This window comes from Mastomys coucha, unplaced genomic scaffold (assembly GCF_008632895.1).
Source record: "Mastomys coucha isolate ucsf_1 unplaced genomic scaffold, UCSF_Mcou_1 pScaffold20, whole genome shotgun sequence".
NCBI lineage: Eukaryota > Metazoa > Chordata > Mammalia > Rodentia > Muridae > Mastomys > Mastomys coucha.
In genome coordinates this window covers 119,603,529-119,629,099 of record NW_022196903.1, presented here as the reverse complement: position 1 = coordinate 119,629,099, position 25,571 = coordinate 119,603,529, and the positions used below count along the sequence as shown (strand labels likewise).

The window sequence follows — 25,571 nt, the reverse complement described above, 5'->3', positions numbered from 1 at the left end:
CTTCCCTGCGCTCCTTTGCTCTGAACTCAGGATGAAGGAGGGGGTGTTTTGTTGAATTACAGATCTCCTTCATAAATCACAGGACTGGGGGTAAAACAAAGCTTCCAGAAGCCTTGGTGGCAGAACCATACATCACAATGGCTCTGGGCTGCTTCAAGGTAATTTGGCTCTGCTGAAAAGAAAAAGGAGCCTGGAAAGACAGAAAAGATAGTTTGGGTTGGCCACCGAAGCCTGCTGCTGCTTCCTGTGCTTCATGACAGAGTGTGTTTACTCGTGAGCCCACCTGGTGGACCAGCAGGAGCCCAGCACGTTGCCCTGAATGTGGGTATCTGTTATATTCATTCATTCATTCATTCATTCATTCATTCATTCCCTCACTCACTCACTTTTCACATGTATCCTTCTGGTACTTGATGTTACAGGACTGCAGATATTCCAAAGAGCCACTGAGGGCTGTCTACCCCTTAGGAGTGCTCCTACATTGCTACTGCAGAGTGCCTACCTCTTATGAGTGGTCCTAAAGTATCACTTTTTGTTCATGGGCTAGATGCGACATAATTTCAAGAAACAGCACTTTATACACAGGTCTGGAGTTGGGGTGTCTTTCTTTTGAAAGACAAGATGTCTGGCCTCATAGGTCCTGTGTTCAGCTTGCTAACTACCTGGGAGGAGTGGAGACTCCCATTGACATCTTAAAAGGTTTCACTACTTTCCAAGCAGTGGGAGAGCCGACGCTTCAGCTTCAGCCCACGGGCTTTTGGAGAGCATTAAGATACAAACTGTAAGGACTGGATGTCACGTGCACCCGCAGTCCCAGCCCTCGGGAAGTAGAGGCAGGAGGAGCAGAGATGCAAAGGTATCCTCAGCCACATAGGAATTTAAGTTCAGCCTTCACTGTGTAAGACTCTGCCTCAAGAACCAAACCAACCAATCAACCAACCAACCAACCAACCAACCAACCAACCAACCAACCAACCAACCAAAACCAAAACAAACAAATGATAAACAAAACACCAGGGGCTGTCCAGGCAGACGACTCAGCTGGTGAAGTGCCTATTACTCAAGTACGAGAATCTGAATTCGGTCCCCAGCACCCACATTTGAAAATACCTAATACAGGAGTGGATGGTGTCATCGCAGTGTTAGGAGCAGAGACCACGATGATCCCTGGGGTGAGCAGGCACACTATCCTGGGCGAATTAATGAGTTCCAGGTTCATTGGGAGACCCTGTCTCAAAAGCTGAAGGGAATAGTGACTGAGAAAGATACCTTGGCATTGACACCTAGTTTACATGTGGTTTACACACACACACACACACACACACACACACACACACACACCCCACAGATACAAACTGCAAACTATAGCACAGGACAAAACAAAACAAGACATTGGTCATTTCATCTTTGAGTGTTATCTTCCACTTGCATGGAGTCAGGGAATAAGAACTCACCATTCCATTTCTTCTGCCCAGGACAGATACGGATTAAGAACATGGACTGTTCTTAATCTTAATGTGTGTGGATTTCTGAGATGAGGGTTGGCACTTGGTACCCACCTGTCCCATTCTGTGTGACGTCATGCTAATCCCTGGCTTCTTGCTTGCCTCTCTGCCTAGGATGTTTGCAGCTGGCTTTCACTGTGTCCTACTTTGAATATGAGGTGTCCCTGTAGGCTTCTATAGCGCATGCTAGGTCCTCAGCAGGTGGTGTGAACTTGAGGTGGTGGAGCTCAGGAAGGCTGTAGGAAGTAAGTCAGTCAGGGGATGTGTTTGAAGGTTTATCTGGCTGTGATGCTAGGTTATTCTATATTCTACGTTACAAGGTATATCCTGGCCCCAGTCCCACTCTCTGTCTGCTTCCTGTCTGCCACAAGGTGCAACAATGTCTGGGCCACACAATTCTTTCCATCAAGTGCATGAGGCCAAGCATCCAAGGTCTGAACCTTCTGAAACCATGAGCCAAAAATGATTCTTTCCTCTTTTGGACTATTCTCACAAATGTGACTAATACAAGCTTTCCGGTGAAACTGAAACTTTGAAGTTTGAACTTTGAACTTTGTTGCTCAAAAGTTAAATGGATGCAGGGTTGAAACTGTCCTAACATAAGGACCTCAAGAGGGACTAAAAGCTCTCCCCATACTTCTACACGAAACTTCCATCAGTCACTCTTTCTTGCTTTACCTCTAATTTGTTTTTTTTTTTTTTTTGTTTTTTTTCTTTTTGGTTTTTTTTTTTTTTTTTTTTTTTTTTTTTTTTTTGTTTTTTTTTTTTTTTTTTTTTTTTTGGTTTTTCAAGACAGGGTTTCTCTGTGTACTGGCTGTCCTGGAACTCACTCTATAGACCAGGCTGGCCTTGAACTCAGAAATCTGCCTGCCTCTGCCTCCCAAGTGCTGGGACTAAAGGCATGTGCCAACCACCACCCGGCTCTTTAATTTTATTAAAATGATTCAGGCCTGGAATTCAAAAGGACAGTTGAGGCCAGCGTCAGTCAGTAGTAAAGCCTTAGAATTCTGAGAGGAACTAACATGTCAAGGTCATCTTTCCTCAGGAACAGTTTTCATTCCTGAAAGCCAGAAAAATATCTACCTCCTGCAGGAGGGCAGAAGTCAGACCAGGCTGGTATAAGAAAATCCACCATGAGCCTTCATTCAGTACATATCTGCCTCAGTTTCCCCAGTAGATATGTGTTGGCTAATTTTTGTCACCTTGACAGATGCTAGAGTCTAGGAGGATGGAAGTTCAGCTGAGAAAGTAACTCTATCAGATTGGCCTGTAGGCAAGCCTTGATTGACAGTGATGTGGGCGGGCCCAGCTCACTAGGAGCAGTACCATCCCCTGGAAAGTGACTGTGTAAGAAAGCAGGCTGAGTGAACCGTAAGAGTGAGCCTGTAGGCAACATTCCTTCATACCTCCTGCTTCAGTTCTTGACTTCAGGTTCCTACCTTGAGTTCCTGCCCCGATTCCCTTCATAGTGGACTGTAAACGGTAAGCTGGAAGAAATCCTTTCCTTCCTAAGTTGTTTTTGGTTGTGGTGTTTATCATGGCAATAGAAAACAGACTAGGACAAGGTATGTGCATGTATGTGGTGTGTGTATGTGTGTGTGTGTGTGTGTGTGTGTGTGTGAAAGGTTGTTGGTGTACAATAGAATTATTTTCTTATTGGAATTAAGTTTTACTGAAAGTGGTCCATAGAAAATTTAAAAATTTGCCCAAGGTAAGCAAACTTGCAGAACAACATTCAGTCACTAGAACTAGGAAGTAGAACTGGCTACTATATTCACAATTCCCATGCCTCCCTCCACTGCAACCAAAGGAAATGCCAACTGTAGCCAAACAGGTCTGAGAGGCTTTTCTCCCAGTGGAGAAACAAGGGGTCGTGTATTGAAGTGTACGCTTCAGAGAGGGGACTCTGAGAAGGAGTCCTCACTGTATTTAGACTCCCAAGGTGACACCTTTGCAGATGCACAGCATGACATTTCCCACCCTGGGAGCCATGCTGGGTGAGGACGCCATCCTGACACAAACGCCTTTGTCAGTGCAGGCAGAGGACGAAGTGTGCATACCTTGGAGCAAGTTAGTGCTGGACACCCCCGTTCTGTGAAGTCTGTGACGTCGGGAGAGTTAGCAGGCTCTCTGAGTTTTTCCTCTTCTGTGAAACAGAGTGACTGATGGAAGTTTCGTGTAGAAGTATGGGAGATCTTGTTAACTCTGATCATGTCTGGCACACAGGAAGCTTGGTATTATAATAAACATTCAGTACCATGAAGTTAGTTATTCTCTCTCTCTTTCTCCATATATATACGTGTGTGTGTGTGTGTGTGTGTGTGTGTTTGTGTGTGTATGCATATATGTATATTTTACTTCATATATTTCATTTCATTTGTGGTCATCAAACACTTGGTTCTAACAAGGATGTCTTATGTGAGGAGACTTTAACATCCTTTTAGAGAAACCTGATTCCATGCTGAAAATGCCACAGACTCAGATAAGTTCCGAGTGATGACTATGAATGACAAACTGAATGATGAGGTCAGAGTACCCCATCTACAGGACTGCGAACTAGCTGAGTGTGGGCAGGTCACGTGGTCAGTGCACCCCTTGCCTGACATCTGGGATGCTCTTGCTGGGTAGAGTGACTGGGTTGTTTGAGGGCACAGGTAAGGTTCTTCCTGCCTCACAACAGACTTATGAATGTGCCTTTAATCATGTATGTGAGGTCAGCATTCTTTGTTGGGTTTACAGCTCAGTGGAAACTACAACTTAGTTCACAGATAAAGCATCTGCTCTATATACAGCCATCAGGACTGTCTTTAATTTTCGAGTAAGTCAGCTGAACTAATGACACATAGAGAGTAAGGCAAACTTATATGGGACAGGCAGGCAAGAAGAGACTAGCCATGTATGAGGCACACACCAACAATCACAGGCACTTAAGAGGCTGAGATAGAAAGACTGAAAATTCAAGGCCCACCTGGGCTCCAGAGTGAGTTTAAGGCCCACCTGGGCTCCAGAGTGAGTTTAAGGCCCACCTGGGCTACAGAGTGAGTTCAAGGCCCACCTGGGCTACAGAGTGAGTTTAAGGCCAACCTGGGCTCCCTAAAGGCCCTGTGTCAAAGGTACCATGAGGGTTGGGGTTGCAGCCCATTTTTTAACCCGCTTGAATCTCATGAAAGAGGCTCTAGGTTCAATACAGGTGCTTTAGGTGGGCAAAAATGGGGAGAGACAAGAGGAAGAGGGAGAAAGGAAGGGATGGAAAGGGAGGGGAAGAGACGAAAGGAGAGGAGACTGTGAGTCTAGAAGTGCTCTGCTCTGCACTGCTTGACAAATTTCCTGATGGTGCCAGGCATCTTCTGAAGACTCACAGGAGGCATTACTCAAGTGTTAACTCCTTAATGAAGTTTTTGTCTGAGATTCCTGGTCTTTGCTCTTTCTCTCATGTCCCAGTCACACCCCACCTGCTGCACCTTAAATGTCTTCCCCCCTGTTTGGTCATTTCCTCAAATGAATGCTCAGTCAACCAATCAACTTAGGCAGAGCAACTCATCTAAGAGTTACCCAGCTTTGCAGAACATGCCATCTTATATGACGTTCCATGTGAATAGCTCCTCCAGGCACTGGTTTCAGAGACAGTGCCTCGCAGATGCACACATTGCACATAAGCACAAATGAAATGCTCCGAGAAGCCCTGTAGCAATTAAACATGTCTAAGTTCTTTCATCTGGTATTTTGCCAAGGTGGTTTGTCCTGCTGTCTCTACCCTCTTTTTGTCTTTGAAAGAAATTTTGTTTGCAACTCATAGAAAAGTATACTGCAAGCAGTCTGTTGAGAATCTTATGGAGAATGGAAACCCCTTCACTCTGTTGCATTTGAGTCCATGGGAACACTAGCCATTAGTCCCATTTTTGTGGCTGCTGATCAATCCTCTTAAAGGTATCTGGTATAATTTCCCTTCCATGGTAAGGCAAAAGGAGAGAGGGCTAGCTGCTCTTGCCTGTTGGTGCTGTGGTAATTGCTCATTTTCTGAAACTCCTGAACCTTGAAAGAGTTTCTGATATTTAGTTACTCTGAACCATAAATCCAGAGATAGTCGGAGCAGATGGGAATCAAATGTCACTTTGGATCTTCCTGCTGTGTAACCTTCAGGAAGTCCCTTGCTGTTAATTTAGAAAGTACCAGCCATGGACGTGAACATTATCCCCTGGCCCGTGGTCTTGACCTGTGATGTGAAATGGCTGGGGTGGATGATTGAGTTTCTGCTTGCACGTTCTATGGAGGCTCCGGCACCTTCTCTGAAGGCATAGCTGCCTCCCTCACACCCAGCAGGCATGGCTGCTAAGTAGTTGTCTCTGGAGTGCTCTTTGAGAAAAAGAGACGAGCTTGCAGCAATTACGACTTCAGAGAGTATGATTTGCATTTCACAGCTTATATGCCCTATGTCAGATTCCTATTTTATAGACAAAGAACAGAATATACCATCGAAAAATATGTTGAACAGGTTATATAAGGCAGACTGAGGAGAGATATAATAATTTTATCCACAATAACGTGTGATAAATCTGCTTTTTTACTTTCTCCCTTCCTTCCTTTCCATCCCTTCCCCCTCACTCCCCTACATTCTTCCATCCCTCCATGCCTCTACCTCTCCATCCCTCCCGTCCTTCCTCCATCTCTTCTTTATTTCCTTTTTGTTTTTCTTAGATGAGGTCTATCTTAGTTATTAAGTGTTTCCAGACCATTCTTTCTATTTCGACACTGCAAAATAAACACTCATTGCTTTTTGGCTGTGTCACACACCTTGGCATTGTGATTGGAAAAATGTTGGGCATGGAAAGGCTTTTCTATATTAAGGAGAAGCAGGGGATGCACACCAGCCAGATCGGGCTTTTGGAAAGGAGCCCACTGCAGTGGGGAGAGAGATTGGTACAACACTCTGGTATCCTTAAAGTCAGAGTGGTTCTCTATTCCTGGGAGAGTACCCAACAGCTGAGGCAGGCATTGCATTGGGTGCCATGCGGTGGCTTTAGGGTAAAATGCAGATTTGCCCAGGAAGCTTCAGGTTGGACCCCGTTTCTACTCTGTCCTGCCACACTTTGATGTATCAGTCATCATCCTTGGCCCCAGTTGCCCATTCAGCTTGCAGGGGCAGGTCCTGACAGTGTAGGAAACTTGGGTGGGCATCCTAATTTCATTTCTGGTGCTATGTTAAAATACCTCAACAAAAACAATGTAGGGGAGAAAAGTGTTTTTTTAGCTCATGATTTCGTGTTATAGTCCATTATTGCAGGGAAATCAAGACAGCAACTACTTAAGGTCACATCACTTGTCCAGTCAAGAGCAGAGAGAAATGAATGGGTGTGTGCCTAGCACTCAGCTAGCCCTTTCCTCCCTTATACTCTTCAGGATCCCTTTGCCTAGGGAATGATGCTGCCCACAATGGGCTAAGTCTTTCTACATCAATTAATAATCAAGACATTCTAAGACATTCTCCCACAGACATGCTTACTGGCTAACCTCATCCAGATATTCCTCAGCAAGATGCAGACATTCTCTATACACACGCCTGCAGGCCAACCTAATCCAGATAATTCCTTACTAAGACTCTCTTCCAAGGTGGTTTCAGATTGTGTCAAGTTGACCATTAAGATTAACCAGCACAGTAGACTTCTAAATTGATGATTTACTTGAAACATGTTGCCAAAACCAAACATTCTGAGTTTTGACTCTAAAAGTAACATCTCTACTCATTATGAAAAGCAATCCAATTCAAACAGTAAGTAGCTCCAGAGTCCCACAACCAAGATTCTGAGGCGGAGATTTTCATCTAGCCCAGCTGCTCTGCATCTGTTTCACTGCAGAAGTCATACATCATATCATTTAAAAGGCATCTTAATCAAATATGGTGGGCACAACACCTGCAATCTCAGCATCTAGGAGGTAGAGGCGGGAAGATTGGGAGTTCAAAGTCATCCTTGACTATATAGTCAACTCTCAGCTACCCTGGGGTAATCGAGACACATTGTAAACAAATAAGCAAATAAAAAAAGAAAGAAAAAATATTTTATCAAAAAATACACTAGAGGGACTGGAGAGATGGCTCAGCAGTTAAAAGCACTTGCCTCTCTTCCAGAGGGCCCACGTTTGGTTTTCAGTACCCACACTGGGCCACTCACAAGCATCTGTCACTCCAGCTCCAGGGAATCTGAGACCTTTAGTCTCTGCAGGTACCTGCACACATGTGTACATACCCACGTGCAGACCTATACATCCACCCATAATTAAATACTGCTTTAAAACACCTTTAAAAATACAGTACAAATAAAATAAAACAGCTCATCCTATGAAGCTCTCAGTGACCGTGGGACAAAAATGCTGCCTCGGAACGCTCACTGTGGATATTTGCCCCCACATAGAAGCTTCTCCTTAGGATCTCTAGGGTCAAGTAGTTGGGCAGATGAGGTCATTTTCTAGGCCCCTGAGTTCCCCATCTGGGACAAACAAATGTTGTGTGCCTTGTACACACCATCTTATCTGCCCAGTCACCCACCATTCACCCATTTCATACCAGGAAGTAAGGTGGCAGCATTTTAACTTAGATAGTCAACCACTGGAGTCCCTCGTTCAATTACTAAGCTAATGTCACCCCTGTGAGATGGAAGAACTGAATTGAACAGTCTCAGGGGTGCCTAGTAGGATCACATCATCTGTATTTCTCAGGAACACAGTTGCCAATAGGAGTTCATAGTCTTTTGCCATCTTCTCCATTTTCCCACTGTGGTGTTTGATGAGGGGTGTGTGGGTATGTGTGTATGTGTGCATGTGTGTTTATAGACTCCAGTGAATGGAGCAGAGCATCAGGGAGAGCGTGACATGAGCATCCCCAAACAAGCTGTTGACAGAATGCTAGAACTACTTGGGAAATTGAGGCAGACAGACACCAAATGAAGGCTTAGGGATGCCATTGGCTACCATAGCTCATTTGTATTCCCTTCTGTCTTAATCTTCCCTCATTCTTTGCCTGGGTAGTCTGTCATTCTGGTGGAGGAGGAGGAACAGGAGTAACTCCATCTTCAGAGCACACAGCGGTGGGTGGCATTGGAGGTGTGGTTCTCCCCCCGTCAGGCATGGTTCTGACGACCTTCCCTGAGATACAGCTCTACTGCTTCTATCGCTTGCTGAATGTTTCCAGCTGTTGGAATCCGAGGGCCATTTGTTTTTAGACCCTCACTGATACCAACATGCGTGGATACGCAGGGAACCCCCCCCCCATCTTAAATTTAAATCATTCCTTGGTAATTTACAGTACAGCTCTGTGTGGGCTCTTGCTCGGTATTGCTTAGAGACCGATGACAAGAAAAAGTCTATGAAAACGCTGAACAGAGGTATCATACTCCCAAGTGTTTGTGATGGGAATTTGGGTGAATCTACAGATGGCAGCCATGGGACACTGCAGCTCTGGGAGAGGTCTGAGATGTTGCCAGCTGGATGCATGCGCCTGCCTCACAGGCAGGGCTAGAGGTAGCATCAAGACATGGGAAGATTGGGAAGGCCCCATAAAATAGGTCTCCACCCTCACCCGAGCACCAGGCTCTCACGTCCTGCCCTTTTGCTGTCTACCAAGCTGGATTTACATAATTGACCCAGATCGCTGTCTAGGTATGGGATTTAGAAAACTTCTCAAGAGATTGGTATGAGACTCTAGAATGCAGTACCACCAGCCAGAGAAATTTTGGTAGTGACAATGTCACACCTTTACATTGAATGGCACTTCTTGTATACACCTTTTAAACTGTGGACTACCATAACATTCTAATGAGAACCAGCAGAGCAGTAGGCAATATTATGATTGTCCTTGGCTGGAAGGGACAGACCCAGTTGCCCAAGATGACACAGCATTACCCTTCATTAGCAGCATCCTGCCAGGCACTACTCATTCATTCACTTGCCTGTTCGGGTATATGGTTATTGGCAGTGATAAAGCTTAAATCCATAACATGTTGTTGAGCTACAACCGGAGCCCTCGTTAAAGGGGTGGTCTCCTACCCTTGAGAGTAGTCCAAGGTGAGACAACCGTAACCTCCATTACTGCCTCTTCTGCCTCTGCTGCAACCCCTGGTCCCCAGAGAGCCTCCCTGTGGGCCAGCATCTGTGCCACCTCCTGCATGCTCTCCCACAGCACAGTAAGGGAATGGCACTGACATGCAACCTGGCAGCCCACAGCATGTTAACCCCAGTGCTGAAAACGGTTTTCGGACTCTCAGCTCTCAGGTTAAGCCCCTTCCCCCTGATGATACTCTGTAGAAATTCCAGCACCCCGAGAGTTCCAGGGGAGTCCCATCTAACCTGTAGCAGCCCCACTACCATGTCCTGTCTCCCCCATGGCGACCCATCACCAGCTCGTATCCACCTTGAGAGTGTCCATTATCTCTGTGTCCACTACCCACCTCCTCAAAAGCCCCATAGTTCATCTGGGTCCTTCATGTGAGGCTACTGCATAGACCTGGAGTCACTGGAACTGGGAATTCCCTGCTTGATGGGAATCCTACCAGAGAACCGAGGCATACCCAGAAGCCATAACTTCCCCCTGCCCCTCCACCCCCAGCTGGTCACCAACTATGGGTTTTGCCTTTCCTCCCGACTCCAACCAAGGGCTATCTTCCTCTCTCTTTTCTCCTCCAAACCTTTTATTCCCTTGCCCAGACTAGGCAGTGTCCTGGAGAAGCTCCCAGCTGCTGCAGGCTTCTATGTGGGGCTCCTGTAGCCTTTATCCTGGGATGCTCAGGAGGAGGGAGGAGGTGGAGCCTTGCTTCTTTGGCAATGCAGGTGGGCCTTGCAGTATACCTCTGCTGCACAGAGCCGAGGACCAAGACTGCAGCTACCATCCCCTGTACCCGTGAAATGCAGCTTTGTCCCCAAGCAGAAGCCACTGTCAGCAGATTCCTGCACCGGGGTTTGCGCACTGTGGGTTGGCGCGGAGGACAGTTGTGTCCTCGGTGACTTCTGATCTCCGGCTTCAGCTTTCTGGAAAAGCTCACTCTCAGCTAGCAGTGCAGTCCTGACTCTGTCTCTCTCCTCTTACACAACAGTCCCTCATGTAGCTGTGACTTCTGCTGGGTAGGAAGATTTGGAGAGAAGGGAGAGGAGGAGGGAGAAGGCTAACTCTCCGTTCTTGAGTGAAGGAAGGAAGGGGCACACAGACAGGCAGAGTGCTTCCTGCAGCTACTTGGTAACTCTTTCAGAGTGGCCTGGAGACCTTCACAGCAAGTCCCTCTCTGTCCGTCACCCAGGAGGGTGAGCCCCAGGCAGGCAGGCAGGCTGGTACTTCCGGACTCACCCCTATAGTGGTTCTGTTATTACTGAACTTGAGCCAGTCTGTGCCTCTTTCTAAGAGCATTAGTGGGTGTGGAAGGTCCAGGCTGGTCAGTCTGTGGAGAGATAGACTTCATCCAGGCACAGGTGCTGGGAAGGATCTGATCTGTACACTACTTTACTTCTGTGTACAAGCAAGAGAAAGAGCCGAGGAGCTGAGCGATAGCTTGACTGTCCCAAGGCTCCATGGCTGCTTATGGACAGCTGTTACCTAACAGAGGTGGGCCTTGGAGCCCAAAGGGTTAATTCACCCATTCTCTTGACTAAGAGGTAATGTTCCAGCTTAGACTTTGAAGAAATGACCGTAGCTGGGTGCTGTGTGAGGCTGAGTGGACACTGCACATGTCCCTGTATCTGCTGATCTGGTTCTGTCCCTGCCCCATTGGTGACATTGGGATCTCGTCATTTCTGACGCCTTTTAGTCTATTTTGAACTTAAAAATGAGGAACTATAAGGTTCAGAGGTAGACTGTGTATAAAGTGAGCCTCTGGGTTCCATTTCCACCTTACCGCATCCCCCAAAATAAATTTTGGCCTTATTTTACCATATCTCACACCGCAGGCATTCCTGGGGTGTTCTAACGCAGATCAGTGGGGTTAGCACATAATCTGGGCTCTGAGGTAGAAAGGCTTCTCACTCAACACAGCATAGTCCTGTCTGTCCCACTGCTCCATTCTGAAACTGGTGTGGCTTTAAAATCATATAATGTGTGAAGTTGCTTGTGATCACTCTGTCCTTCTTCATCCCCAGGAGCACTGCTATATCAGGGAGCTGTTGGCTGCTTCTGACAATGACTTTGCGTGTGCATTTGTATATTTCTGTCTGTCTGTCTGCCTGTCTGTCTGTTTCCCCCTCTCCCTCTCCTTTCCCCCCTCCCTGTCTCTCTTTCTGTCTGTGTATGTGTGTAAGTGCATGTGGAGTCCATCAGACAACGTCATCCATTCCTTAGGAAGGTTGTCCATTTGTTTTCTGAGATAAGATCTCTCATTGGCCTGGAGCTTGCCAAGCAGTCTAGACAACTAGGCCAGTGAGCCCAGCCATCTCCTGTCTCTTTTCTCTGTCTTCACAGAGCTGGGGTTATAAACCCACACCATTATTCGTGGCTTTGTTTTCTTAGACTTGAGTTCTGAGGATTGAATCCAGGTCTTCATAATTGCAAGGCAATCACTTCACTGACTGAGCTCTCTTCTCAGCCTTGAAGCCTTGACAATGGCTTTTAAAAACAAACCAAAAGGAGGACATAAAATTTTTGTTTTCATCTGTAATGGTGATTCTTCAGGAAAGGCAGCTCCCAGACTGACAATGCATCTGTTAGCTTATGCTGTGTAACTCACACTTCCAGGCTAAGGGTGTTAAAACAGCAACTGTGGGTTTTTAGCTTCTGGTTCCCTTTGGGAGTGAAGCCCCCGGCTGGAGTAAGACAGCAATGAGAAAGGCTAGCTGCCTGTGGAGGTGGTAGCTGTGTGAGGCCAGTTTTGGAGAGAGGTCGTTGTGTGGTCCATGGGTCAGGACATGCATTTTACCAAAAAGGCTGGTGAAAATAGCAATCTGACTTTGGGTTGGTTTTAGGATTGATTGTTCATGAATCTACTTTGGACGATGCATTCCTGGATTGCCTGAGCTGAGGCCCCCTTCCTTGGCACACTCCCCTGGCACCCAGAAGACAGGACTGTTGCAGTAATTCAGGGGATACAGCTCCATGCTGAGCACTTGCCAGGGCCCCATGGATGGAAAGGCAACATGTGGGCTCTGCAGTCTGGAATGGAAACAAACCTTTGTATTTGGGGTGCTACCCTACTGAACTGAAGATGCTTTCTCCAAGAGTTCTCTAGAGTGGACAGCATGCATGATACCAAAAAATAGGCATGGGGCATGCAGGGGACAGGAGGGGAGGGGAGCTGCTTATCATCTGTCAGAATCCATGGACATGTAGACTTTGCTTCATTACCTTGGGTCAAGCTAAAATTCTCTTGGCCAGTTCCAGAAGCCCTCTCACAGATAGATGACTTGGAGCAGTGTGTGTGTGTGTGTGTGTGTGTGTGTGTGTGTGTGTGTGTGTGTGAGAGAGAGAGAGAGAGAGAGAGAGAGAGAGAGACAGAGAGACAGAGAGACAGAGAGACAGAGAGACAGAGACAGAGAGACAGAATGACAGAGAGAGACAGAGAGACAGAGAGAAACAGAGAATGTGTGTGACTGTGTGTGTGTGAGAGAGAGTCTGTGTGAATATGTGTGTGCTTGTATGTCTCTGTGTACATAAAGCAGTATCTCATTCCTGGAACATCCTCATAAAATATTCATGGGGGCCAGGAAGTCCTCAGAGGGAGAGGCTCGGCAAATAGGTTTATTCAGAAACAAAGGGAAAGGTTGGCCTGCCTGTCTGCATTCCTCTTGGCTTTGCACCCTGCAACTGACATCTGGGAAATAGTAGCCTACTCTAGAGGTCACCAGACACTGCTACTGGGGGAGCCATGTTGATCTGTGATTGTTCTTCAGGTACAGCCTTCACGAAACCTGCTGTCATGTGTCAGTATGTAAAATGCATATGCATATAAACTGTACATATAATTAACATGTAAGTAATTGTAGCTATTCTGCTGGGAATGTAGTGATGGCTCTTCTGGTCTTTAATTTGCATATCTTTGAGGCAGTGAACACCCTCACGTGTTGATTGGCTGTCTGGGTAGTCCCTCCAGTGATAATGGTCTTTTTCCCAATTCTTAAATGGGAAAAAGAATTTTTTTTTTCTTTTTTGTTTTTGTTTAAACTACTGAGTTTTTATAGTTCTTCAGATAGTCTGGAAATGAATATTTTATCAACCATGTGGTTTGCAAATATTTTCTTACAGTCAGTGGTTTTTGTTTTCAATTTCTTAAAAGGATTGGATAATTGGATAATTTTAAATTTTGATGAAGTCAAATTCATCAACACACTCTTGAGGAATTGTGATTCTTTTTGAAATAATTTTTAAAAGGATTCATGTACTTATTTAATCTTACCTATTTATTTATTTTGAGGCAGGGTCTCACTATGTAGCCCCAATTGGACTGGATCTCACTGTGTAGACCAGGTTGGCCTTGGACATGCAGAGATCCGTCTCCTTCTGAGTAGTGGGACTAAAGGTATGTGCCACCACAGTTGGTCCATATTTTTGATGTGATGTTCAGGAAATCTTCATACAGCTGTGGATCTTTTGGCATTTCTCTTGCAGTCTAAGAATTTCATGGTTTTAAGTGTTGTGATTGAAGTCTGTACTTAAACTCACCTTTATGTAGGTGAGAAACATACGTGAGAATTCATTTTTAATCAGTGGTTACACAGTTGTTCTGCCTCCACCATCTGATCTGTTCTCCACCATTCAACTATTCTTTTAAAACTCTTGGAAACCAGTTGTCCATACTTATACGGAGCTATTTTTCTCTTTCTTTTTCTGTATCCCTCCATCTCCCAAGCCCCACTATGCGTTCCTGCCTGGACCTCACTATGTAGCACAAGCTGATCTTCAAGTCACAGTAATCCTTCTGCCTCAGCCTCTTGAGATCTGGGAGTGTAGGTTTGAGCCACCACATCCAGCTTTATGGGGCTTTTTCTATGGATTCTGTCCAGTTCTGTTCATCCATGTGCTTAACCAGTGTAAAAAAGCCTATATCATATAATCTTCAATATACCTGGACAAATTTGCATCCACCTGGACAAATGATTAGACCAAAGGAATGGCATGCTTGGCTGGCCGTGTCCAGTTCATACTCACACCTCAGAGGGAAGGTCCAGCCCATGAGGCCCAAATAACTCAGGCTGAGATGAAACATGCTCTGTTAAAAAGAGAAAGGACAAAGAGACATTGGCTAGCCAAAGTAGTAATGCCCTTTCCCCAAACAGACAAATATAGCAAGCAGTGTCTGCTGCAGCCAGGCTCCTCCGTGGCTCTTTCAGTGTGAGAAAGGTCAGAGTCGAGATACCTCCATATCAATACAGGATGAGGAGCGTGCTCACGATTGTAGATAATTCACTGCTGGATCTTCCTGTGGACGCCCCACCTAATTCAGATGAGAAGATTAAGATAGCCCATTGGGTAAAGGTAGCCCTTAATAGGGCAGCTTAGTGTTCAAGGTCATTCCAAAGCTCCCATTCGTCCAGGAGGCCTTCTGACCCCTGAGCACATCTGGAGATGGTGATGACCTTTGTATCTTTTTTTCAGATATAGGGAATGCCTCATAGTTTCTCAAGTCTCGTGTGGCCAGGCTGTATAGTCAAATACCAGAGCCTGGTGACTTCAGCAACAGAGTTTAATATTCTAACCCTTATGGTGGCCAGAAGTCTGAGTTAGGTCAGTCACTGCAACAAATATCTGAGACCACGACGAACTTATAAAATCAAAAGTTTTCACCCTGGTTTAGTTTTAGACGTTCTAGTCTGATTCCTTGACCATGCTGTTTAGGGTCTGGAGTAAGGCAGCATTGTGTTTGTGTGTGTGTGTGTGTGTGTGTGTGTGTGTGTGTGTGTGTGTGTGAGAGAGAGAGAGAGAGAGAGAGAGAGAGAGAGAGTGAGAGACAGAGACAGAGAGACAGAGAGACAGAGAGACAGAGACAGAGAGAAAGAGAGAGACAGAGAGACAGAGAGACAGAGACAGAGAGAAAGAGAGAGACAGAGAGACAGAGAGAGGCAGAGAGACATAGACATAGAGAGAACTGCTCACTTCATTGGCAGGATGAAAAGGAGAGTGTGAATGGGGCTATGGTCTCAGTGTCCCTTTCAAGAGCAAGCCCCCAAGGACCTAAGGGCCTTCTGCTGTGCTAGACCCCAGTCCCTGAAGGTCCCACAGCCAGTGAGTGTGAGTATCACCTTGTCATCTGAGCCTTCAGTCCATGGGTCTTTGGGACATTCAACTCTAACAACGTCCATGATCAAAATCAGTAAAGTGGTTCCTGCCCCACTTCCTGTCTATTCTCTGTTCTCTGCTTCCTGGACTGGGGATGAAATGTGACCAGCTCCTGCCTCCATACTTCCCAGGCCACAATAGCCTGTGTCCTGCTAACCTGTACACCAAAAGAAACTGTGCCTCCCTTAAGTTGCTTCTTCTAGGTATTTGGTCACAGTAACAGGAAAGGTAACTAATACATATTGCTCTGACATCTCATAATCTGGTGATACCATGCTAAGTGCACATGGCTATGAGTAAGTCCATGCCAGGCAAGAGTACTGTAGGGCGAGTCAGGGAAGAAACAGCATTACGTAAGGAACTGGAGGGCTGATCTAGAAGATGGTGACTCAGCAAAGACGTGGTGGGTTGAGCCAGTGAGCCCTGTGGATATTTTGGGAGGGTACTCCATGCAAAGGTCACACACAGCAGTGCAAAAATCCCGAAGCAGGAGGACGTGGTGTAACTGAGGATGAGAGAGGTGAGGAGCCCTCTCTGTGGAGTAAGGCGGGTGAGGTGGGGAGCCGGGAGGAGTGAAGTCAGGGTGGGAAGTAGGGTGAGAACATGGAGGTTCTTGTGGGTTAGCCTACAGTCTTTGAGTCACAGAGTGCCAGCTCTTGATTTTGAGGCTGCAGCCACGTGCCTGGAGCGTGTTTTTCGCCTTTGCTTAATGTTTTGTTTACATTGGCGTTTATGCCATTATCAAGATCAAGTATTATTTTCCACATTGCCGAGCAGTGCATTATGATAATGTTTGTTTAATCTCTTGTAAACACTTTGTTAATAATTGCCTCATTTTCTTCACCTGATTAATTTTTCTGTGTTCACATTTGCAGTTCTTTCCGAGCTCTCTGACACAGATGGAAAACCCCTCTGTGTTCCTTTCCATGTGGGCTCGAGTATTGGTCCCACATCACTCGGGTCTTCCATTCTGGAACCTTCCACTCTCCCACTCCGACACTCACCTTCTTTCTCTCTGCTTAAGTGTGGCTGTTACCCTGAGAATTTATTTTCCTTTTCTCTATGTTGGGCTTCTGACTTCCTGGAATCTGTGCTTCAGTCTTGATTTGCTTTAATTTGGGTTGGGTGGATCTTAGACTCATCTTCTAAGAAATGAATGAATGTCCAGTTTTTCTTCATTAATCAATTTATTTATTCATTTTACATTCCAATATCTGCCCCCTCTCCTCCCAATCCCCCCTCCCACAGCTCCTACCCCTCTGAGAATAGGGAAGTCTCTCCTGGGTATTACCTTGACACCTCAAGACTCTGTAGGACTAGGCACATCTGCTTCCACTGAGGCCAGATAAGGCAGCCCAGTTAGGGAAACAGGATCCATAGACAGGCAACAGATTTAGGGACAGCCCTGGCTTTAGTTGTTGGGGGACCTGCATGAAGACCAAGTTGCATATGTACATATGAGCAGGGTGCTAGGTCCAGTCCATTCTAGCTCTGGTTGGTGCTTCAGGCTCTGGGATTCCCCTAGGGTCTAAGTTACTTGACTCTGTTGGTCTTCCTATGGACTCCCAATACTCTTAGGGTCCCTTCCTTTCCCCAACTCTTCCACAAGACCCCCTGAGCTCCATCTAATCTTTGGCTATGGGCCTCTGCATCTGTTTCCATCAGCTGCTGGATGGAGCCTCTCTGAGGACAGTTACGCTAGAATCCTGTCTGTAAGCATAACAGAGTATCATTAATAGTGTCGGGGATTGGTTCTTGCCCATAAGGTGGGTCTCAATTTGGGCCAGTCATTGGCTGGCCATTCCCTCAGTCTCTGTCCATCTGTGCCTGCAGTTCTTGTTGGCAGGAAATGTTTTGGTTGGAGGTTTTGTGAGTGGGTTGCTGTATGTCCAGTTTTAAACTTGGCGTGCCTGGTGCCTTTATTCCATTCTCAAGCTTCTTTTGTGACTGGATGGATAGGAAACTCCAGGAAGGATGCCACTCTTCCTTGGAATCTTGAAGGCACCACACTCCTGTTTCCTAACCCCCAATCTTGCCATGGGAAAAGCTGAGGCTTTTCCTAATTTCCTACCATGTGAACTTGCTGCTTTATGGAAGTGTTAGGACCTCCTTGTCCTGGCTCTGCCATCGCGGCTCTGTGCCTTGGTGTGGATGTTCTGGACCGCAGGTTGCTGGATAAAGTAGAGGCTGCTCATTAAATCTGAACTTGAGACAAACCGTGAGTAATGTCTGCAATATTTAGGACACAATCATGTTAAAAGACATTGATCTGTCCTTCTGAAACTCACATTTTGCCAGATGTTCTTTTCTCTTCTTTCTTGCTTTCATTAAATCTGGCAATCCTGTAAGCTGTTTTTTTTTCCAACCTTGACACAGTGTCTTTTGGGTTTGTGAAATTGTCATATATCTTTCCTGTCCCTCTAAAACAGTGGTTCTCAACCTTCCCAATGCTACTGCCCTTTAATACAGTACCTCGTGTTGTAGTGACCCCTACCATAAAATTATTTCATTGCTACTTGATAATTTTGCAACTCTGCTACTGTTATGAATTGTAATGTAAATATCTGATATTCAGGATATCCGATACGCGACCCCTATTGAAAGGGTCGTTCAACATCCAAAGGGTTTGTGACCCACAGGTTCAGAACCACTGCTCTAAAAGGAAATGAAATAATAGTTCATGTTTAAAGAGACCAGTTACCCCAGGAAGCCCTGTGACCGACACTAACTAGAAGTCCTGTAACCAACACTAACTAGAAGCCCTGTAACTAACATTAACTAGAAGCCCTGTGACCAACACTAACTAGAAGCCCCGTAACCAACACTAACTAGAAGCCCTGTAACCAACACTAACTTGAAGCCCCATAACCAACACTAACTAGAAGCCCCATAACCAACACTAACTAGAAGCCCCATAACCAACACTAACTAGAAGCCCCGTAACCAACACTAACTAGAAGCCCTGTGACCAACACTAACTAGAAGCCCTGTGACCAACACTAACTAGAAGCCCTGTGACCATCACTAACTAGCCCAGCCCTCACTCTCCCCACCTTCTGCTTTTACGATTGCTCCCTCCCTCACTTCAGCTGTTCCGACCAGACTTACTGCAGGACTCTCTGTAATTCACTTGTATTGCTTTCGAAGTTTCATCTTCTAAGTCTTAGAACAATTCACTGTGGATGATACCATCCACCATGGCTGTCCACAACACGCAGGAGCAGCTTGGATACCTTCTCCACGCACTGTAGTATAGATGACACAATTATTATTATCTCTGCAGGCAATTCTTCTGTATTGTGATGGTGTACATAGCGTTCCTCACGGAGGCCCCACTAGAAGGCCGGGGTAGAGTCATCTTTCATGTGAATTATTTTCCTCTGGAGCGACTAAGGATCTCCTTTTCTATATTCTATATATTTTCTATATACTTGTCCTTATTTGGTCACTGAAGAGAATGGATCCCAGTAAGCTTCATGCCAGCAGTGTAAATCTCCTACTGTGTGTAGTGAACGTCATGTCAGCAGTGTAAATCTCCTAGTATGTGTATGCCCTGGGCTGAACTTAACCTTCATCTTGACTTCCTTGGGCCCCTACGCTCCTGTTGAATGTGGTCTCTGCCTCCAGCAAGACTCCGGTTCTGAGGCCCCTCAGAGCTTCCCCTCGCCTCTCTGAGCCTAGGTTAATCTTTACTTGGATGAGTAGTAGCACTTTAAGTGGAAAATCACCTCCCTTATTTCTAGTTTTTTTTTTTTTTAATAGTTCTTGTTTTGAAGCAACTTGTTCTTTTCTCATAGACAAAAACAAAGCAAAACAAAATTAAAAAAAACCCCAAACCTCTGTTATTTATTGGAGGACTGTTTTTTTAAGTAAAAAAAAAAATTGGGGTGTGTGTGCATGTGCATGTGCCTATGCCTGTGCCTGTGTATGTGCATGTGTGTGTGTGTGTGTGTGTGTGTGTGTGTGTGTGTGTGAGAGAGAGAGAGAGAGAGAGAGAGAGAGAGAGAGAGAGAGAGAGAGCGCACAGATATGTGCTAATGTCAGAGGACACTTAAATGTCAGTTCTTTTCCTTCCACCATGCATTTCACTGATCAAACTCAGGTTATCAGCCTTGTATGGCAAGTGCTTTCTAATCTGCCATGTTAGCTCTAGATCAGATGGTTTTAAATGCGTCTTGGTGGGCAATTGATGTAAGAATTGTACTGGATCTGCTGACCTGTGAAGGTTGTAAGGAAAGCAAGGGACTGAGTTTGTGATGTGTGACTCAGTTTCCATCCTGAGGAAGCTGCATCCAGGCTCTTGGGATACCTGCTTAGGGGATGCTTAGCTGAGAAGTGACTTCAGGCTGCCTGTGCTCAGCTATAACTGGACAGTTCTGGAGTCAAAGTGCAAGATGGGAGATGGTTTAGACAAACTAGAGAATAGAAGTCTGATAGTAGGTCCATATGACTACCAGAAGTCATTTGCTTTTTTTTTTTTTGTTTAGTTTAATTATTTAATGTGCATTAGTGTTTTTATGTCTGTGGGAGGGCATTGGAGCCCATGGAACTGGAGTTGCAGACAATCGTGATCCACCATGTGGGTGCTGGGGATTGAACCCAGGTCCTCTGTAAGGGCAGCCATGCTCTTAACAGCTGAGCCATCTCTCCAGCCTCAAGGAGCCAATGTCTAATTTGCATGATGACATCTCCCCTGTTTCTGCCCTCATGTCCCTAACCGAACTTCCCTTGTTCTCCATCCTCCTTTGCAGGGTTGCACTGCACGTGGCCACTCTGGACAACCTATGCATCCAAAGAGTACCTGACCTTGGACTTCTCTGGAGGATGAGACCCCAGACTCCCCGCTGAATAACTCAGCCTGACAGCCCCTGGTGGCCTTTCACAAGCAGTGACTGGGACAGAAATACTGAGATGGGGGAGTTCCTTGCCAGTGAAGGATGGGATTCTGAATGTTGGGGTGGGGCCAGAGGAGGAGAGGGAGAGCTGCTGGTCTGATCAAAGGAGAGAAGAGTGTTAGAATGATGTGGGATCGGAAGAACTTGTGAGTGTGCTGCAGAGTCGCCCAGGCACTCGTTGGCTGGGGAAGAGTAACTAATAAATAAATGACAGTCTCAGAGGCCTTGCCTTCGGCTGTGTGACAACCCAACAGCTAAGCCCCAGCACTCAGGTTACAGGCCTTGATAAGGGCAGGCAGATACTGCGCTGCTGATGTATTTGACCAAGTTCCTAGCGCTTATCACTCAAGGTGCTGGCTACCGGTGGGCCACCAGGGAAGGCCTCCTTCAGCTTCTGCAGATTGCCACAGGGAGGGGAATGTTTCTCAAGGAGACCAGAGAGAGAGCCCATTGCCTAACATGATCTTCCTCTCGAGTCTACGTGGCAGAGCATATACCCAGGTCAGAATTGTCTTTAAAGTGGCTTCCCAGAGCCTCCTGAGAGCATACACAGGCCTCTCTGGGTAGTGAGAGCAGTCTCTGCTTTTCTTATTTGGAACAGGCTTTCTAATGTAGCCCAGGCTGCCCTCCAATTCTCTATGGAGACAAAGATGGTCTTGAACTTATGATTTCCCTGTCTTGGGCTCTTCAATGCTGAAACTACTGTGTGTGTGTGTGTGTGTGTGTGTGTGTGTGTGTGTGTGTGTGTGTGTGTATGCAAGCCCTTCTAGTGACTCTTGTTGCTGTCCTTGGAGACCATAGTCAACTGCTTATCCTCATGAGAGTAACAGTAATGTTATTTCTGGAAGTTCCCCAACAAACACTCCTATACAATTCTGGGGTCTCTGAAGAGGGCTATCCTTATCCTTAGCCACATCCCCAAGTATTCATTCCTGTTAGTCTAAACTTACTTCCTAATCAGGTGCAGAGGGGGCAGAGTGTGTGCACTGGAGCCTTCCTTAACGTCAAAGTCCTCCTAGATCTGTTTTCACAGCCACGCTGGCCACCCTACTCTATGGACCATATTTTGAACCACAGCCTTCCTGGTGTTCAGCAGGACACCCAGTGTGGAAGCTGGACCAATGACAGAGAGATTGAATGGATAAGCATAGGCTCTGGCTGAGAAATATAGCCAAAGAATGTACATTCAAATGGTCAAGTGCTCATAAACTGTTGATTACGAGTGAAGATGGCTGCCCAGTACCTCCAACAGACACTCACAGAGACACACACATCCTTTTTACAACCAGGCTTCCCTTCCTGCTAAGTAATCCCAGTGGCTGGCATCTCCTCTAAGGGTCTAATTCTCCAGTTGAGCCTAGCATTTGGTAGTTTGCTCATTCACTGGTCCCTGTGCATCTGCTATATGTTGGGCATTCTTTTTTCTAGTTGCCAGAGATTCACTAATGAATAAAAGTGATAAGATTGGGCTCTGTGCAGGGAAGACAGGCACTTAGTAAAATGAATGATTAGATATTTGTACAGGAGGTGAGCTCATTTGCAGTGTAGGAATATTGAGAAAAGAGAGGCAGGGAAAAGCTGATCGAGGACAAGGTGTTTGACTGAAGTACAGGAGGTCATCGGATGAGCCACGTAGATAACAGGAGAAGATAATCCACTCAGTGCACATGCAAAGGTAGGAGCTTGGTTGCTGTGTTGCAGGCAGAGGGAGGAGTGTCAGCAAGCCATCAGAAGGGAAGGAGATAATGCAGAGAGAGCCCTGGAGCAGAAAGATGGGGCGTGCTAGTCAGGGACTTCTAGGACTTCTTTTGTGCTCTGAGATAGTGGGAAGCCATCCCTGCAGGATTTTGAGAAGTGATTGATCAATTTAAAATTTTTTATCAGACTTACCAGTGGTGAGCCTGAACAAATTAGAGGGTGGGTGGTTTGGCCTGGGCTGTTGCAGTGGAGCCAGTGAGACATGGGCAGATCCCATCCTTAGGGAAAGCAGTGCCAACGAGAGAGGTTGGATGTAGGACGTGCGAGAATGGGCAGCAAGGATGAGGCCAAGGCTGTGAGTTTGAAGTGATGGAGGGAAGGAAGGCAGGCAAACCAGTATGTTAGCACATGGGCTGTCTGGACCCACTCCTTGGCTGCCACTGAAGGACAGACATGTGCACGTAGTCACAGAGCCGGGGCTCTGACTGACTCCCTATCAGCGGAGTGGCTCCCTTTTCCTCCCCAGTGTTCAGAGCAGGTGCATTAGAGTCTGAGCATTTGACAGCTCCGCCTCCTTTTCTCCAGAAAGCCAGTGGGAAGGGGCAGCTGCTGTCACCATGACCATCTGTCATCCTGACCCTGGGCCTGGGTTTGGGACACATCTGAGTTCTCATGAGTCATTCCCTGTCTCTCACTCTCTTCCCCCACACAGCCTCCCTCTCAGCTCTTCACACTTCTCCTCACGTTTCTCTCTCTTCTATCAGACCTAGAGTCCGGTGAGCCTGCCTCTCAGCCAAGCAACAGAACACACCCGAGAGAAGTAACCGGAGAGCCCCAGTGCACTATGGGTGCAGGGAGCTTATGCCAAGTCCGTGGTCACAGAACAGCATGGGTCATGCGCCATTGCAGGGGTGATTTCTATCTGTTTCCAGGGTGAGTTGACAGATAAATGATGCCACAAGACAGTCTTGGGTGACTAGAGAGCTCCCTGGGATGAGGTGAGATCTCAGTTCTGGTCATCTGTTCAAGTTCCTAGGAGCTTTATAGTCTGGTAGAGACAAAGAGTTTTAGGATGAGCATCTGAACACATGGCACCGACTCTGTGACACGTGCCAAGCCCTTCGTGTCCTCACTCTGCCATGAACCCACCTGGAAAATGGGCAACATGACCTGTGACCCCGCCCCCCCACCCAGTGTCTCTTCTTGATTCACAGCTCTGAGGGTTGGGAACTTCATCCACTGGCCACCAGGATGAACTTGTCTCCAGGTACATGCGCATGATGGGAAACAGGCACTGTCCCTTGCCTAAGGAGGCTCACACTGGTTCAGCTCTTGTTAAGATTCTGTGTTCAGCAGCTGGCAGTTATAATAACCAGATGACTTTGGTTAGCATTCAGATGAGTCTGGTACCCAGGCAAGCATGACAGTTTTATAGATTGCGGATGACACAAGGCTTTTGGGATGATTAAACGGGTTAGTATAGTAGAGTATTGACTCACTGGCTGTGAGCCTGGGTAAGTGTCAGCCATCGTCTTTACTCTCCGTGCTATGGGATGGGTCCTGTGAATGCTCTCTTCCTGCTAGTATGAGTTGCTCAGTCCCATCTTCATCATTGCCCACAGCCCTGATGGCTGCTTCACCCTGGTGTCTTTTCCTGTTCAGTCAGAGCAGAGGACCGTTCTCTTCCAGCTTGACCTCAGAGTAGAAAGCCCGCCTGGGTAATTGAGGTAGAGTGTATAAAATGCGGGAAAGGAACCACGATGGATCGCTGTGGTGGCGAGGTGTGGTCAAGTTGGCGAACACGCTCGCAGTCTACCTGCGCCCCTGGAAAGCCCTGTTAGCTTGCTCTTTTTGACAAACCGTCCATTGTGAGTTCACTGAGACATTGTCCCAGACACCTAGCATTTCAGAGCACCACAAGGATGGAAGTTAGGCTGATTGAGCGCTCTCTAAACATCCTGGCAAATAGAAGGAAACTAGCCTCAGAGGGTAATGCCTTTGGCCTGTTCACAGGTGAGTGGTAATAGTTCCTGCATAGGGGGCTCAGCCGCCCTGGAACTCTGGTGGGCCTGCCACTTGATCATGAGAATGCCTCTGTCACCAAGGCATTCTGTGCTGGGTGTGAAGGGAGGGTGTGGTCTTTCCTCTGAAGACCAAATTCATTACTTGCAGTGACACCCAGCCGCAGGGTCAGGTCGCTTCTTCTATCCTTCTCCACTTCAGATTTCTGTCCACTAGAGGGAGCTACAACCACTTTCCTTCCCAAATGCACATACATAGCTGCAGCAGCCCCTGAGTTAGCCACTCCCGGGTTGGAAGGACCAACTAAAGTCCTCTTGTGCAAATCTCTGCAGGGCCCACGGTCCGCACAGCCATTCAGCTGCGACTGCTAGGCTCTCTCCTTGGCAGAGATGTGTCCAAGCCTCCCTGATACGGTGCAGCTGCCCTGATGTTGCCCATGACTAGAGGTAAATGGTTGACAGCTGCCCCCGGGGGTGCTGTGCGCTCTGGTAAACATGGCTTCTCAGACATCCTGGGCGAATATGGAAGCAACCAGGTCACCAAAGGCTCTTTATTCCCTGGCCTGTGAGAGCAGGTGAGTAATTTTTGGAGCCCTTGTCTGAGGGTTGTTCTTAATCTCCTGGAAGGGCCAAGGGAACATCAGGATACCGTATGACACCATGGGGTATGACACTGTGGTGGAAATTCCAAACAGAAGCCTGGTGGCCAGGGGACTTGGCTCCAGTTTGCTCTCTGTGGAAGAGAACTATCCCCAGGAACTAGGAGATGACAAAGCAAAAAAAAAAAAAAGAAAGAAAGAAAAAAAAATCAAGTATCTTTTGGAAAAACAATGTTCTAGCTCAGACACCAGTTATATTTTATGGGCTCTAACCAGGCTAAGAAGCAAAGTCAAATCATTGTGAACTCCTACCTGGTAACTGGACCTGAGTTACAAGGGGTCTGAGAGAGAGGTCCCCCCAGGGCCAGTCTCTGAGTCATGTCCTCAACTTCCCACTTTGTCAAGCAGGGAGCTGCATCCAATGTCCCCAGGTTCCTTCTTATATCGGATGTGTGTTTGATCTGCTGCATCATAGCTCACTGGTTGCCAGACCCCTGCTTTCTGAAGTTTGTAGAAGAGCACGTTAAAAGTGTCCCGTACAAAGGCATCTTTTCAAAATGCCCACCCTTCATCTCCTGCCCTGCCTGGCTTCCTCTCCAGGCATACTTAACTCT

The 25,571-nt window shown here is 46.7% G+C and overlaps 1 protein-coding gene across 1 annotated transcript in view; it reads left to right on the top strand.

Moving 5' to 3' along the window:
• The window catches only part of Kcna6 (potassium voltage-gated channel subfamily A member 6), a 33,186-nt gene extending 12,326 nt beyond the window's left edge, over positions 1–20,860 (top strand). Inside the window, exon 2 of the mRNA XM_031383486.1 lies at positions 20,496–20,860. The gene's annotated coding sequence lies outside the window, so the exon portion shown is untranslated. The remainder of the gene's footprint in view (positions 1–20,495) is intronic.
• Positions 20,861–25,571: the final 4,711 nt, after the last annotated feature.